A 16,394-nucleotide genomic window follows, 5' to 3' on the forward strand; every position below is an offset into this window, starting at 1 on the left:
TCCTACAAGTCAAACTTGTCATTTCCTCATTAGTGAATTATTATATACGTTAAACATGTGACGGCAACAGTCCGTAGTTGTTCTTTTCATCCGTGAGTAATCCCACTACTTCTGGTCATTAAATCTGAGTCAAAGACATATTAACATGTTACCAGCTGCGAGTCTTTTTGTTCCCATAACTGGCAGTAATTGCTGCTCTCTAGGGAAAACCTCTGACTCTGTGAGCCAGCTCACTTGGGGATGCCATCAGCCCTCGTCACAGAGGGGGTTCTGCTTTAATGCTGTGATGTATTCACGAGGCGGACACACACGTAGCGTTGTTATTTTATTCGGCCATGGTTAACTCTTAACTCAGTACTGCGCATGCGCGCTACATGTACTATGAAAGGGCCGTGTTCACTGAGGTCCAAAAAGCATTTGTACTCATTTCAACCATGTAACATAATGTGATCGATACACCACAAATACCATGTTAAATAAGATGCGTATTCTGTTTTCCGGCTTCCTAGGGAGGTGAGCCCATGCAGGTGGTGCTCTCATTTGCACTTCTCATGTATGCTTTTTCTCAATCACAGTGATGGGGACATAGCTGTTTACATTTTACCATCAAGTATAGATTGGCAGGGGTTATGGGATTTAGAAGTTGTGGAATGGATGTTAAGGGGTTTAGAGGTAGCGCAGAGTGTAGAGTTAGCAGTGTTCTTTTACATGAGGGTGCAAGTCACATGAATATTTAGAAATGTGTCTGTGCGCATCCATGAGAAGAGCATGGGTGGGTGCATCTGTATCGTAATGAAAGGGCTTTTCATGTGAAACAGAGCAAGGCCGTGGCTCTTGAGAAAATCTATGGAAAACACAGACATGGCTCATTGGATGAGCTGCTTGCACAGCTATGCTATAAAAAAGGAGATACATTTTTTGACAGATTCGGAAATGATAAATTCACCATCTTCCTCCATTGAACTCAAATCAATTGACTCTCAATTGGACATTGAAATGACGCCTGGATTGCTTTTCATAATGTTTCCTCGCTAACACCAGATACACCCAGTGACAATTCTAGACACTCCCACTCAAAAACTCCCACTCGTCTTCTTAATTCTGTAAAAATGGGAGGTACGGTTGTACTTTATTTGCCAGTTTATTAGATACAACTACAGTATGCAAACCAATGTGATTCATTACAATTCTGCAAGATCTGTCTGAAGCATGTGGAAGCTGTGGCGAAATAGAACCATCTTATATAGAGAGGTGTTGGCAATGTTTGTGTGGAACTACGTTCAAAGGTATCCTGATATTCAGGATATTCTGATAGTCAGAAACAAGCCACCCACTGTGATGTAACTGGCAACATAGCATCAGTTCTTTTTCAAAGAGAGCCAGTCTGACCTAGTTTTTTAACCATATCAGGCATCCATTGATGAAAGATTGATTATGCCAGCAGAAATGTTGCATTGTTCTTCTACTGTCAGATGTGTAAAGACATGTTGCGGCACTGATGAGCGGCAATAATCAACATGGATTTACAAGGAAGACGGAACAACTGGAAACTACAAAACAGCTTACTACTTTACCTCCAACTCTGCAAAACAGACGTACCAAGCTGCACACATTTCCCCAGTCTTCCATTTATTTGTTCTTTTTTAACACAGACGAGTGCACAATCAATAACTGCTTTCAGCTGCTGCTTGCTCCTTCAGCTTGATTTCTGCACACATGAAAAACAAAGTCATCTCCCCATTTTGTATTAATGAGACAGTGAGGTATGCAGAACCTTTCATTTCAAAACATAATACCACACCACATATTTTGCTCTCACAATTAAGTTTGACATTCACCCAAAGTTTTGAATGTAATGTAGAAGATGATGTGTTGCTGCTTGTTGCAGCTGTGTCTGTCACGGTAGCTCATTAATGTGATGCTTTGGAAGGGTAGAAACAGTAGAAACACAAGCAGTTGGTTTTGATGGTTTTGACACGGCTGGTATTTGATAATGCATCACGGTTGGCATAGTGTCCCTCCATCAGGGCGCCAGCAGAGTTAGGCGTGTTTGTAATGTAGAGGTTCTCACTGTTTTGTACTGTGGCTTGAAGTCAGGACCTTTTTATCAGCTGACAACCATCATTTTTCTTACACTCCCTTGAGCCAGCTTTCTGCTCATTCATAGGAACGAGTGAGTTACAGTGTGCAACCAAAGGGACCTAAGGATGATAACCAATAGTAACGGTCTCTCCCTATGGAGTCCAGATGTATTGACAGAATGGATCCCAGCTGCTGCAGTTAATAGATCAAGGACAAGTATCCTAAACTCCACAGGCAGTATAGCGTACTGGCCATATTTCAGGTCAGAAGCTACCTTCAGTGCAGCAGGGTGTCTTCTCTTTTTACACATACCGGTAAATGACATTTGACCCCTCAGAAGTGCAGTGCAGAGACACCACCTGTCAACAAAGATGGAGACCAAACAAACCTTGTGTGTACCATGTGTGCCTTTCAGGGCCTGTTGATTGGCCTTTAGTTGAAAGTGAGTGTGTGCACAGGTCCTGTACAGCTACACGCTTTTTGCGTGTACACGTGCAGAACCCGAAGTGTGCGTTTGCATCTACAACGCTGACACCTGGAATGTGTTCTCGAATGAATAACATTTTCCCCTCTGTCCCTGCATTCCTTCCATGGTGCTGTGTGCAGGGGGGAGATGCCCCAGGGTGTATTTACCTCCTCCACTTTGTGTATCTGCTCTGTTCGCATGCGCAGGTATGTTACGTCGCAATGCGCTCCACTCTAATCACACACTGGAGAACCAGCTGGTGTCAAACAACATCTGCACAACTGGCTTTACCTCAAGTCACACTCATGCATATCTCAGCCTTGCTGTATTTTTTGACGTCGTCTCACAAACAAGAACACAGTAACTCTTCTTGTGTTGGTTTGTTTAAAATATTCCCACCAGGTTTCACCCTTTTACCACACAGCTGTATTCTCCATGCTAAAGTTCTCCAGGCTTCTGTAAGCACCATAAAGGGAAGTTGTGTGAGCAAAAAATGGCAGACTTGCCTATTGAAAGACTCGTTCCTGATCGGCCTCCATTCACCAACGTTGGAGTTGATTATTTTGGGCCAATTGAAATCAAGAGAGGACGTAACCTTGAAAAACGCTATGGAGTCATATTTACATGTATGGCATGTAGAGCAGTCCACTTGGAAGTTGCCTACTCTTTGGATACTGACTCATGTATAAATGCTGTACGCAGGTTTGTTTGTAGAAGGGGACAAGTCTCTCACTTAAGATCTGACAATGGAACCAACTTTGTTGGTGCTGAAAGGGAGTTGAGAAGAGCTCTTGCTGCTTTAAATCACAGGAAGGAATAAAGTGGAGCTTCAACAGACCAACGAGTGACGAGGGATTGCATACTGTTCTGTGTGAGGTCGAAGCCATTTTAAATGACCGCCCTATCACCAAGTTATCTGGAGATCCCAATGATCTAGAAGCTCTTACACCCAACCACCTGCTGACAATGAAAAGAAAACCAGTCTTACCACCTGGACTGTTCGAGAAGACAGACCTCTATATCAAAAGAAGATGGAGACAAGTACAGTACATCTCCGACCTTTTTTGGAAGCGCTGGCTAAAAGAATACTTGCCTTTGCTACAGGAGCGCCAAAGGTGGAGTAAGGAGAGACGAAGCCTTGTTCCGGGAGACATTGTACTTGTTGCAGATGCTACAGCTCCACGTAGTTCCTGGTTACTCGGAAAAGTTCTAGAGACCTATCCTGACAGGAAAGGACCGGTGCGATCTGCACGAGTACAAACCAAGACTAGCACGCTGGACAGGCCAGTGACCAAACTTTGTCTTCTACAAGAAGCTGAACCACAACAAAGTTATTAGGGACCTCGTACCCTGAGGGGAATTTTGGGTTTTTGTTTGTTTTGTTTGTTAATTTTATTATGGATTTATTGGCTCCATTATATAAATATCTGTTGAATTGTTTATGCCCTCCTGCCATTAACAATTAGGGGCCGGTGTGTTGGAGCCATAATGTAGTTTTGTTGTTTTATTTTGTCTTTGAGGGAAACGCATGCAGTTGTGACATTGAACAGTGGGTGGCACAGTAACTTAAATGTGCATATATGTAAGTGCCTGGTAATGAGGACCAGGTGTGTGTGTGGATGGGAAGCTCACAGTTTTTGAGCGTGTTATCGTGTCAACGTGTCGGGTCAAGGTATCGTGTCCAAGTAACGTGTCCTGTATTCTGTTACGGTGCCAATATGTATTTAAATAAAAGGATCAACAGATCTAAAGAAAGACAGCTCATTGGACATTGAAATGTTTGTGGAACACGCGTCCGAACAAGTTCACCTGTTCGCCCCCACCGTGACATTAATATATAAAAATGGATATTGTTAAAGTCACTATAGTCCGAAAAGTACGGTACTCACAAAGCATGGCATTCATTAAAATGTCAAGTTATTGTCCAATTAGCAGAGAAGAAGATTTTTTAACATGATACTGAGTTTGTTATGGATGTGTGTTCAAACCCTGTTAGAAATAAATCTAAATGATCCAAAACATTTAAAATAAAATGTAGAAAGTGACTAACTATTTTGTCTGGTGGTAGAACACGCTTTCTAAAAGTGTAGCTAAACAAATGTATGCATGTCAAAACATCCTTGCGAGATTAGGAGTGGCAGGATTGAAATGTCAGAAACTTCAGCGAGGCTGCTACCATGGAAACACAATAACGCTCAGCATGCAGACATGTGCCGACAAGTGTTCACTTACACACACACGCCTGCGTGCTGCACAAGCTCACGTGTACCTTTTAAGAAGGTTGCTCATGCTGTACACATACATTGTGTGACACGGCTATTGAATTATGTCCACAATGAATCACAATGTTGCAAAGTTTAAAAGCGACCACCAAGTTAAATACGGTGCTTTGTATAAAAGCCCTACATGTGATTTGGGGGACTGTACTACTTGTTCAAGACATCGCAGATCTTGTTGTCCAAATGTAATTACATGTACATCACCTTGTGCAGTTCTCTGTCAAACACATATTAGGCTGTCAAAAAAGAGAATCGGACAGTTCAAATTGGTCATTTAAAATTTCACATAGTCACTCCAAAAGCTTCTTTTTGGAGAGCTTAGCCAAGAGGGAGTAATTTGATCCCTCACCAGCTGAGCATTTTGGAGATAAATCCACGAAAGTTCTTAATTTTTGGATGCAAGAGTTATTAAGATCAAATGTATGTGTTAACATTTGTCAATGGATTCCAAATGCGGATCCGATAGAAAGCAAACTATAGTGCACAAGATGTTCAGCACCAGGGACAGCGACACGGTGCAGGTTTAGCCCATGTACCGATGGGAAGATCCTGTCCAAATGTTCTACTTAGGAGAAAATACACCTGAACATAGCTGGGACCAGTTCCCTGATTACCCACTGAGAGGCTTTCACCACCTCGCTCAAATCTCTTGGCGCTTGTGAAACTCAACACTGTGGAGACCAGACATGCTGCGAATGGACGCTGCCGGCAGTGGGTGAGAGCATGCTAATCAGTCAAATGAGCGAGGAGATGGGAGCTTTGTTCGGTCAGTAACCAATGCCTCACTTACAAAGTCTCTCTTTCACCTTAAGCAGTGCTACTGCGTTTCAGAGAGCAGTACAATCACTACAGTTTGCCAGGTTCACTGCTCACTCTCTCTATTTCTCTATATTGTGTGTCTTAGACAGTTAAAAGTGAGTAAGTCTGACGTGGACGAGTCTTTTCATAAAACATGCTTGTGCAAGCTCATGAAAGTCTCCTTCACTGTCAATTCCTCTGAGGTTTGCTGCACCCCTGTGCATGACCATAACGTATACCACCTTATGTTACTCATGTAAAAAGGCACATGCAAAGGTGGAATTGAACATGCACATGTACAATAAATAAGACATGAGCAAATGGGAAGCATAGTGACGGAAGAACTCCTCTTGCCAAAGTTGCAGCACACACTGTTACAATGTTACAGATACAATGTAAGTATCCTGAAAGCGAAGCAATTTTGTCAGAGCACGAGAGATGAAATGGCTGGCTCACCTTTCTTTCACATTCTTTTAAAATGGCCATCCCACCGTTTCTGCTGTAAACGCTCTGATGGCTGCTGAGATACAGAACGCACACAGAAAGAGAGAGAAAATGAAGAGGCAGAGAAGAAACGAGGAGAAATACAGAGGGAATGAGGGTGTCGCGGAGACAAAATGACAGACCACAAAGTAATAAGGCGAGAAAAATATGGAAGAATTGTGAGAAAATGTTCAGAAAATGTCAGAGAGAGAGAGAGAGACTATAATCTTGGAATGGGACTTGTCAAAGGTGTCTCTGTGGCATAAAATACATGTAGTAAGTACCTTTTACAGATAATCACGCTCACTTCTGTTTGTATTACTTTAAAATACATTGTAATGCACATGTGGTTGAGAATGATACGTTTTATGTCTTGGTGGCTTACACATTTACCAATGTCTGTGTGTACTAACTTTCAGCATGGCTACAGGCTCTTTTTCGACTTTTGAACGTTCAACCTTTTTTTCCAAAAAAGTAACCTATATATGCTTAACATCATTCGAATTCAGATATAGTATCTGTGGTTGTACAGATATGTTTCAACATTTTCTCTAATGTTTGGAGTGTGGTGTATGACTTCAGCAGTTTCTTTTTCTATCTTAACAAAAGATAAGGAGGTGTTTGTTTGCATGTGTTGGCGTATAATGCTTCATGATAGCAACAGTAATTAACACAATACATCATACAACTTTGTTGTGTAGTTTGACTTTTCCCTCTACAGAAATAGTAAATAGCTAGATGCAGCCTATATTAAATTGCCATAATGCGTGGCAAGATTGAGCTATTTATGAGACTTAATTACACCATCAAAACAAATTAAAAAATGCTGCTCTCCATCTCCAGTAATGAGAGGTGTGCCTTCCAAAAATGCATTATTGACACCAGAAGGAGCAAATTGACTCATAAATCAGCTTCTGCGTGGGGCAACGAGAACACTGAACAGGACAAGAAATACAGCACAAGAGACCAATTATTTTCATATCTGTCTATGCAGTATATGTCTTCATGTTGTTCGACAAATGACAGTGAAAAGCAACAGGAAAACAAAATGAGAAGGTCTTTCCTACAGTGGGGAGCTTGAGAGACAGAATAACTGTCAACATTATCAGCAGGCCACAAAACAAGGTTGGAAACATTTTCTCTCTGCGCCTGCTCCCTGGACCATCTATCAGATCTCAGACTTATTAGGTGTCAAATATTGTGTGCTTAATCACCACTGCTAGTCTTGTTTTCTCAGTGTCATTCTGACAAATGGAAAATGGAAAATGCAGAACGTACTTTATCGTGATTTATTCTGCTGTTGCTGCTTATTTTAGGCTCAGCGCTTGCTGACTGATTGACTCCCTGCAGGCAGTAGTGATTACAATATTTCCACTGTTTGCTCACTCATTACATGTGCATACTTCACCCCCCAACACTTCATCACAGTGAAACTAAAACAAAGGTATAAATGAATGGTAACTTCATGTGGACAAAGCGAAATAAGATATTTTACTGACGAAAATATTACAGTGTCCAAAATGCCAATTCAGTGCTAATTGGTAAAGTACTTTTTCAAGCCTACAGCAAGTAGCATGTGTATATCTCATAATCCTTACTGTAGGAAATAGATGATGCAGGGAAATCTAGCTGCTCCCTCTATCTAGCCCTGAGCAGATGCTGCCTCTGTTGCCTGTGGGTCCAGACGGAGCCTGGGGGGGGGGGAGAAGTAGAATCCCACCTCCCCCCTTCTCCTCCTTCCAACCGTTCTAGCCCAGGTGAACCGTGGTGAAATCCTATCTTCATTACTGGCATGTCTATGTCTAACGGCTTGCAGCATCCTGCACCAATCCACACAAGTGATCCATTCTCACAACCTGCTGGGGAGGGAAAAGAAAAGAAGAAAGAAGAAGGAGAAATGAGTGGAGATGGAGATTTAATCCTTTTTGTACATGTAACATCGCCGCCTTTCAGAGCTGATTGAACTACTTTCACAAAGCAGCGACACAAACAAGCTAAGTTATTTTCAAGATGCTGCAGTCTGTTGCTGACTTCCTATTTAGGCACATTTAAAGGGGTGAAGTTTTGATTGCATTCAACATTTCTAACCAAAACACATTGTGTGTATACTTGAGGCTTAACGAACATGCATTTGCATTTCATACCTTATAAAACCTTTTTTTTATTTGAAACCTGCCTTGTTTACATCAGCTTGTAGTAGTATTGGCAAATTCAAAATATTTTACGAGTCAACCGAATTATGTATCATGAACCCTTAATTCCTCAAACAATGCTTTGTCACTTTGAGTTGTTGAGCTTTTATTCGTGGATTCCTGTTTTGTTTGACTCGTGCTCTTGCACAAGTACGCATATGTACTCACATGGGAGATACACAGTCCTGTCAATGGGATCACCAAGGTATCACTCTCTTCCACTGACCTACAGGTGGAAGTCAAGTCGAGAAACACAGCAACAAAGGCGGAGAAAAAGAAGACTGTTAGTGAGTAAACAAGACACGTTTGAAGAAAATATGGCTTTGTAAATGAAGATATTAGTTCCGTATTCATCTTTTATGTCCCTTGGTCAATCAGTGTAAGGGCCAGCCAAACCAAAACAATCAGTGATCTTTTTAAGGCATGTGATTGATGGACAAACAAGTGAATTAATGAAGACGGATCCATCTACGGTCCAATTTCAGATTCATCTTGGGGAACAGCACATTACAGCGACCAAATGAAGGCATGATCATGTATGACAAATTATGTTTGCGAAAGAAACTTGGAAGAAGACACATTGTTTCATAGATTATCCAGAGACCCCAAGCTCTAATTTGCTCTGTCGGATGAAAACAAAAAGAAGTGGAGGGGGACAAGAACTCACTGGAAACAGAGCAATTGGCTTTCAATGGATCGGCTCTGAACAGAGACCTCATTACATCTACATACAGGATTTGCAAAGATACAGTGCAGCCATTCAATGGCTGCCTTTTAGAGTCTTTAACTCAGATGCAAAAAAAGCTCCCGAGCCTGTCGCAGGGAGTCAAACCAAAGTGGTAAATTAATTCTGCAGCAAAATATTCCCAACAGCAGCAGCTGTGCGGAGACACCATATGCTGAATGCTTCAAACAGTGTGATAGAGTGTGGGTGCGAGACAATAAATCATTTTCCGTGACACATTCAACAGGTTGCCAGTTATTTGTGGAGGACGTTGTTTCTTCCCTTCTTTGTGTGTCCTCAGAGGAAGTGTGGTGCTCTTCTGTACGGGGTCCAACTGTCGCTACCTTCTGTAGCTGTACACTGCTTCTGTCCATTCAGAGAAGCCGTTGTTGTTAATGGAGATCTGAAAAACTTTGTTTTTTTTTGTTGTCCATGGCAGATGGGACTTTGTCTGTATTTGCTGCAAAATAGTTTCTTTGGAAGAAACACTGAACTGTAGCTTTTCCAGACATGAAAACGCTAACTTACAAAGACCTATGAATCACCGCCAATTTGTTCAAGAATTCAAATAGGTCTAGAGTTATATTTAGGAACAATTGCGACAGAAAATGGCAACAAATGTGGATGGAATTGACACAGCTGTTCAACTCTTAAATTGACATGTGCCTCTTTTCAAGGACTCGCCCAATTTAAACCATGTGAGAAGAGCACCGACACAAATACAGCAGATAATAGTGCTCGTATAGGACCCGTCACTCAGAGTATCAGGCTAAGTAAGCAATTATCAATAGTACTCCAGGGGCTTTAATGCTTTGTACCTGTTAAGGTCTACAGCAAATAACAACAAAGCACCAAACTCAACACATTCGGCTCATTCCAACAGTGATGTGTGCCAAAAGTAATAGAGTAACTGCATGCTCTAATGTTGTCACTGTGATTTAAATCTGTGCCTCTCCCTAAATATGTTGATGAAGATGTACACTCAATGATTGAATCATCCTCAATGTGATGTCCAGTGTTTGAAATATGTCATCGTTCTGCCCTCCAGTGCTCTCTCGGGCTGCCATTCCATTAGACTCCAACCAGGCCAAGATGAAGAACGAGCCCTTTGCGCTGACCACAGCCCGGTCAGTGCCACTGAATTGTCCTATTCATCATTTGCTCAGGGAAAGGCTCACCGTTTTTTGCCAGTATCTGTCTGCTGGATGTCCGAGTCTGGTGATCACCTTTTCAATTCCCTCCATCTGTCTCTCTCTCCCTCTATTTATTTCTCGGGCCATTTTCTATTTTCATTGAAAGCTTTTTCCCTTTCTTGCTCTTGCTTTTGCTCTTCTGCAGCTCTATTTCTGTCTTTGACAATATGTTACTGTAGGATGAAAAACAATTATGTCCCATGGTTGACGGATTTATTTTCTCAATGGGACTTTCTGGTAAATAAAGGTTGAATTAAATTAAATTAAAATGGCACTCCAAACCACAATGAAGGCTAAGCAGTTCTCAAACCCATAACTTTCTGTTAGTGTATCATTTGTCCGCTGGTTTCATTTATTAATGCCGTGTTGTTAAGCAGCTGACTTGGAAGTTATGACCGTTACTTTAAGACCTGAAGACATAAATACAGCACAATAAACCTTGCAACAAAATGACCGGAGTAACTCTCACAGCCACATCACTAACCAAGCATCATGCATGGAGCAAATGAAATAACACCAGAACCATAGCTTCTTCAATGCTAACACCAGCATGGCAAAATGCTCACAATGACAATGCTTACATGCTGGCGTTCAAAAGGTGTTATATGTACCATTTTCACCATCTTGTTTGTTATCACCTCTAGTTTGTTATTAGTCATAGTATTCAGACAATCCATCAAGTAGCTGTTGAGATATGTATGCAGGATAGATGGAAGCTTTGGCCCTCTGGTGGTGCCACCCAAAACGTTTGGGGGATCACCAAAGTCTACCTCACAAATTTGCCTCAGAGGGTTTACAATCTGTACACAAGCGACAGCCACACATCGGTACAGGAAAAAACATCCCCTAAATAAACCTTTAACAGGGAGAAAAGAATCAGGGCCAGCTGAGGTGTTTGGACTCCTCTGCGGTCACAGATACTTCCTGTGATTACATTTCTTAGAAGTGTAGCTCAGCAAGGGAGATGCCAAGTCTGGGTTTCATGGAAGCATATATTCTGAGACAGTGGTCGGGATAAAATGGGCTTTACTTCGCACTAATTTAATCCTGCCAAGAGCTGCTGTCACACAGCATTTCGATTATTTATGGGAAAAGGCCACAGGAAAAAGGTCAATTTACTGAAAGAAACCAACCATTGATTATTTAAATGTTACCTCTCAATAGTTGATACAATAATACATTTTGATCAGTCCCAAAAAAAACCCTTTAAAGTTCATGTTTAAGATTTGCTGTCGGGTATGATTTAGGTAGAAGCTAATCTGGATTAAGTTGATGTATCTGATTTACTTTGACTGTAGAGAGACTGGATGAGGCCTGATACTTCTGAGTCAGAGCACAGGTTTTCAAAGTGCAGCAATCATGAAGGAAATGATACTCTTCTGATTTTAGTGTGTAATTTCACTCCACTGAAGAAAGATGACATTGTGGGACAAAAATCATTAGCATTATTTAAGAGCTCACGCTCAACCTGCTTTCCATAAATTAATTAAAGTGCAAATATATGATGGTAATATTAAAACAACTGGATGACAATGGATTCTTGGAGCCTTAGGTCTCAACAATTATGCCTACCTGATTATTCACTGAGGAAGAGCAGGACCGAGAACCCAATTAGGAGGCGGAAGCTTCAGTACAATTATCAATTTATGAACTAAAAACAATCTGAATTAAAAGCTCTGCTTCAAGCTGTTGGGAAGTTAGAGATGAAAGAAAGAAACTTGGAGAAGAGAGACAAAGACACTGAGCGTTGGAGCAATTATCCAGGAAAAGTCTGATAAGAGACTGTGTAAAAGAAATTGGAAAATGAAAAACTACCTACACCAACCAAAACGTAACCATTTACATTATGCAAGGTTTACCAAGAGCCACATCAAATAAACACATGGCCTGTGTGTAATTTGACAATTACTTTATGAATGAAAGTTACTGTCATCCAACATGTCACATTTTTCCTTGAAGCCACATTAACCTAATCACAACAGAGACGACTTGCAGAATATATTAAATATCTACCCATTACTCATCACTGGGAACTCATATTATTTGCACGGCTGCAGACAGGCTGCGTGCTATTCTGCTGAAATGCTAAATATGCATAAAGTATACAGTACATGGTACGTGTGCACTGAGGATTGTGTTTACTGTATAAACACAAAAACACACAGAACTAAGGTGCAAGATATTGATTTGTCCTTTCGGCAAGCTTTTCATCTTTCTCGTTTTTCATCTTCTCATCATGAGTTTGTGTCCGCGCCCACGTACACTTGCTGGGATTTCTGTGTGTGTTTATGTACACCCTGAATCACTTTAAGACAAACACAAACACCTTTATGACAGAACTCGATGGTTAATAAAAGTTCAAATCTGTCTGAGGTATGGCTTAAAAACGTAAATCACCCAGATATTGTGACCAAAGCAGATAAACAGTCTATCCACACAAACAATCCTGAAGGAAATGCAGGGCCTCATTTGAGAGGGCCATACATAATCAAAAAATAATTTCATAATTTGTCTAACCCCACCTGGAAGGGTTGGCTCTGTGAGATAATGATAAGAGCCCAGAGGTCCCATTAAGCCTCTGACTAATCCCAATAAATCCACTTGCCTCTGCAGTACAGTTCAACTTGACTCATCTTGCTCCTGAATAAAAGTGACAGCTGCAGCACGAAGCCATTTGTCCTTGTTTCCTCAAGTCCTGTCCGACCTGCCACTCATAGAAGGCATCACCTGGAGTGATTGCACAACCCTTGGTGTGAAAAGCACATGAGGCATGTCCGTTCTTTTCACGGTGTGACGCCACATGAAGGTGACAGGAAGAGTCACGTCTGTTCAAACCATGCTTAGTCATAAGAACTTGTTCAAAATGCCGCCGGATGCACTTTGCTGGTACAATAAATTCAATTTCCATGTACAACCTTTTTATCCAAGGCTGTCGATTTTTCTTTCCCATCACCCTAGTGAATGTTGACACGTTGTGCCAAGCATAGCAGGAAAAAATGTGGAGCGATTTGCATTTTTCATTCATGCTGTCATACACTGTGGGGAAGTGGAAGACTTATATTATTCTCAACAGACCGGTAACTATCTAATGTGATACGTTAATCCTCTCAGAGGACGACTCAGCAAGATCAAAGAATAGACTCGGAGCATTCAAAGTTCCTTCATGTTGTTGCTGCAGTCGAATGCCCTAATTCTGAGAGCATTAGTGAGGCATCAGGCTGTCAAATGTTACTCAGGAGACATTAATACCATTGTTTAGATATATTCTTCCGCAGTAAGTATTTACAAGTAATCTTTTCCTCAAAATCCACGACTCAGATCATATATAAAGACCGATTTAAATGACAGCAATGTGTTTCATAATAAATTCTATCAATAATAATAAGAATTCTGTGTCTGACCCATGTTTTTCTTCATTGTGAGTAATATTGTATACAGATGGAAGGATAATAAAAATCGGACAATGAGACAACTTTTGACTGGAACAGTTGAGGAACATTAAGACCTGGTAAGATAATGGTTAAAAGGTTGTTTTTTTTAATTCCCAGTTCTCAGCGTGGACTCACTGCAACGCCTTTTAACCGAGGCTCTGTCGACTAACTATAAAAAAAAGAGGCACTTGGCTGAATCCTTAAATCTCGCTGTACAAACTCCCTTCGAGCGGTACCATAGATGAGATCCTCCACAAATGTATTTTGTTACATTTACCAATACGGATGAAAGTGCTACTATATTTAACCATTCACGATTATAGTTATACTACCGAATAAATATTTCTACCAACCATAATAATCTATTTTATTACTGATCTGCATGTTGATAAACTATTTCAATAAATTGAATCTCTTATCATATTTTTGAGTGAGAAAGTCTGGACACTACAGATGAAAAATAGTATTTTAGTTAGCCTTTGGCACATTTACTGCAATGTGTATTAATGTGTGCTGTTCCTGCTGAATACACCAATAAATGGAAAAACACATAAATTAATAAATAGCCTCACATTTCCATGCCAGGCAAACAATGTATCACTGAAACCTTTACGTGCACCTTCAGGCTCTACCAAAATAGTTTGGTTTTGAATTAGGTGGATAAGAGAACATACAATGAGTGGATGTGCTAACGTGTGCACCATTACAATAAAATGCAATCAAAATATCACAAAACTTAGTTGACGTTTTGTTGTAAAGTCTTGACACTTAGACTGTTTACATCTGCTTACATCTTCACGAGTCCACACATTGTGATGCAAGCCCAACGAAAGAGGGTGGACAGAAGGAGAGAGGCATGAATGATCCACACACACGTGTAGCTTTGTGTTGCTGAGCTACACATCTGCCCACCAGCTTCCACCCGGCGCTCTCGAACCTCCTGGTTGGCTCTTTTGCCATCTGTGAATGCAACTCTTCAAGGTAATTAATTACCACGTAGTGATTAAGAATGGCTTATTAGAATGCCTATAAAGGAAGCATGGCCTACATACCAGCCCTTGTGAGCAACACTTAAAAGATATATGCGTCACCAGTGGTAATTAGAGCAAATTTGTGTGACAAGGTTTCTCAAGCTGTCAAATGTGAACACACTTAACATGTGTTAGATGCCATTTCTAGCATATGTATATATATGAGTACACCACATAAAACACGTAAGTTACATTTGCAAATGACTGCATATTAATGACTGCTATTAATAGTGCATGGAAGCGCATAAGAAGAGCCAACATTGACCCACTGCAGGCACTGTGAAATGGCAGCAATGACATTTGAATTGTTTTTAATGTGGAAAGATGCACAAGTTGTTGTTTTTTCTAATCCCAAGAGAATAATTTACACCAAGATGGAATACGTTTTTGTACACGACACATCACTGACTCCACTGCAGCACTACAAACCTTTTGTCTGAACGCTTTTATGCACTCTCGCTTTCTCTACTTGTTTCACCCTCTGCTTTCACAAATGCATTGCTCTTAACCTAGATGGACCAATTTTGTCAAAACACAGTGAGGAGTTGTAAATAATAGAGGGGAGAGATAAAAGCTTTGTGGCAAAGACTACAAAGACAGTCTGCTATGTCGCCTTCATGTGACTGTGTTTGTACCAGTTCAGGTGTATACTTCATGAGGATTAATGAGCTCGTCGGGTCTTATATGATGAATGATTTGACATTAAAAAGAACAGTGGTTTGTGTGCGTGCATACAACTCATTATAGTGTGCTCATCTGAGTTTTTCTCACACACACATAATGCACACAGAATGCATTGATATCTTAAATACTCATTACTCATCCACCACATGGTTTGATGCCACATAAATGTAAACACATGTCAAAAAAGATCTTCATCATTCTAGAATGGCGTATTGATTTTGGTGCCTTTCATGCTTTTTTTGAAAATAATTTCTCATGTTTTAAGCTTTTGTTAAGATTAAAAACAGGTCACGTCTAAGAACGTCCACAGTTGCTGACACTGCTGTATTCACATTTTTTGGGTGACGTCTTCAATGTTGTCATCGCTTTGTGTTCTGAAGTGCTTCTCTAAACAAGAAACAAATTGATAAACTGCTCTCCCTCCCAGAATTTTCATTATTTTAACACACACTGATGTGTAAATATGTTAGCGGGGTGGGAACCTAGAAGAGGAAAATGCACAATTCAGTAGAGTGTCTTCCTTGAGGCTGACATGAAGCATTACAACAACAGATACGAGTCTTTATGGTGGAGCCATCGCTTCACTTCAACATATGACATGCTTAGTATGCTGCTGTATGCTCTGGCTGCAAGCTAAGCTGAATTGCCACTCTGTTTAGACAACTGATCTGTGTTCAGCTTGAGTGTTAGTGCATCTCACTTAGACAACAGACCTGAATGGAGAGTGAGATAAATGAATAGCCAATTAAAGATGTTTGTGTTTGTGTGTGTATGTGTGTGTGTGCGCTTTATTTGCAGGGGCAGATTTATTTAAATCATATTGTTTTACTTATATTTTAATGATCATAGTAATTCACTTCACTCTCACTCAATTACAACGATCCTTGAGTGTTTTGGAAATGTATGTAATATGTACCGGTAATAGCACTACATTGCCGTAATCACCTTGTTGTACATGTCAGCACTTATTCAGACCTCTCCTCCCTCACACCTCTCCCGTGGCTGTGTCAGATAGCGTACGTATTCCCACG

The sequence above is a fragment of the Melanostigma gelatinosum genome, assembly GCF_949748355.1.
Source record: "Melanostigma gelatinosum genome assembly, chromosome: 18".
NCBI classification, from domain to species: domain Eukaryota; kingdom Metazoa; phylum Chordata; class Actinopteri; order Perciformes; family Zoarcidae; genus Melanostigma; species Melanostigma gelatinosum.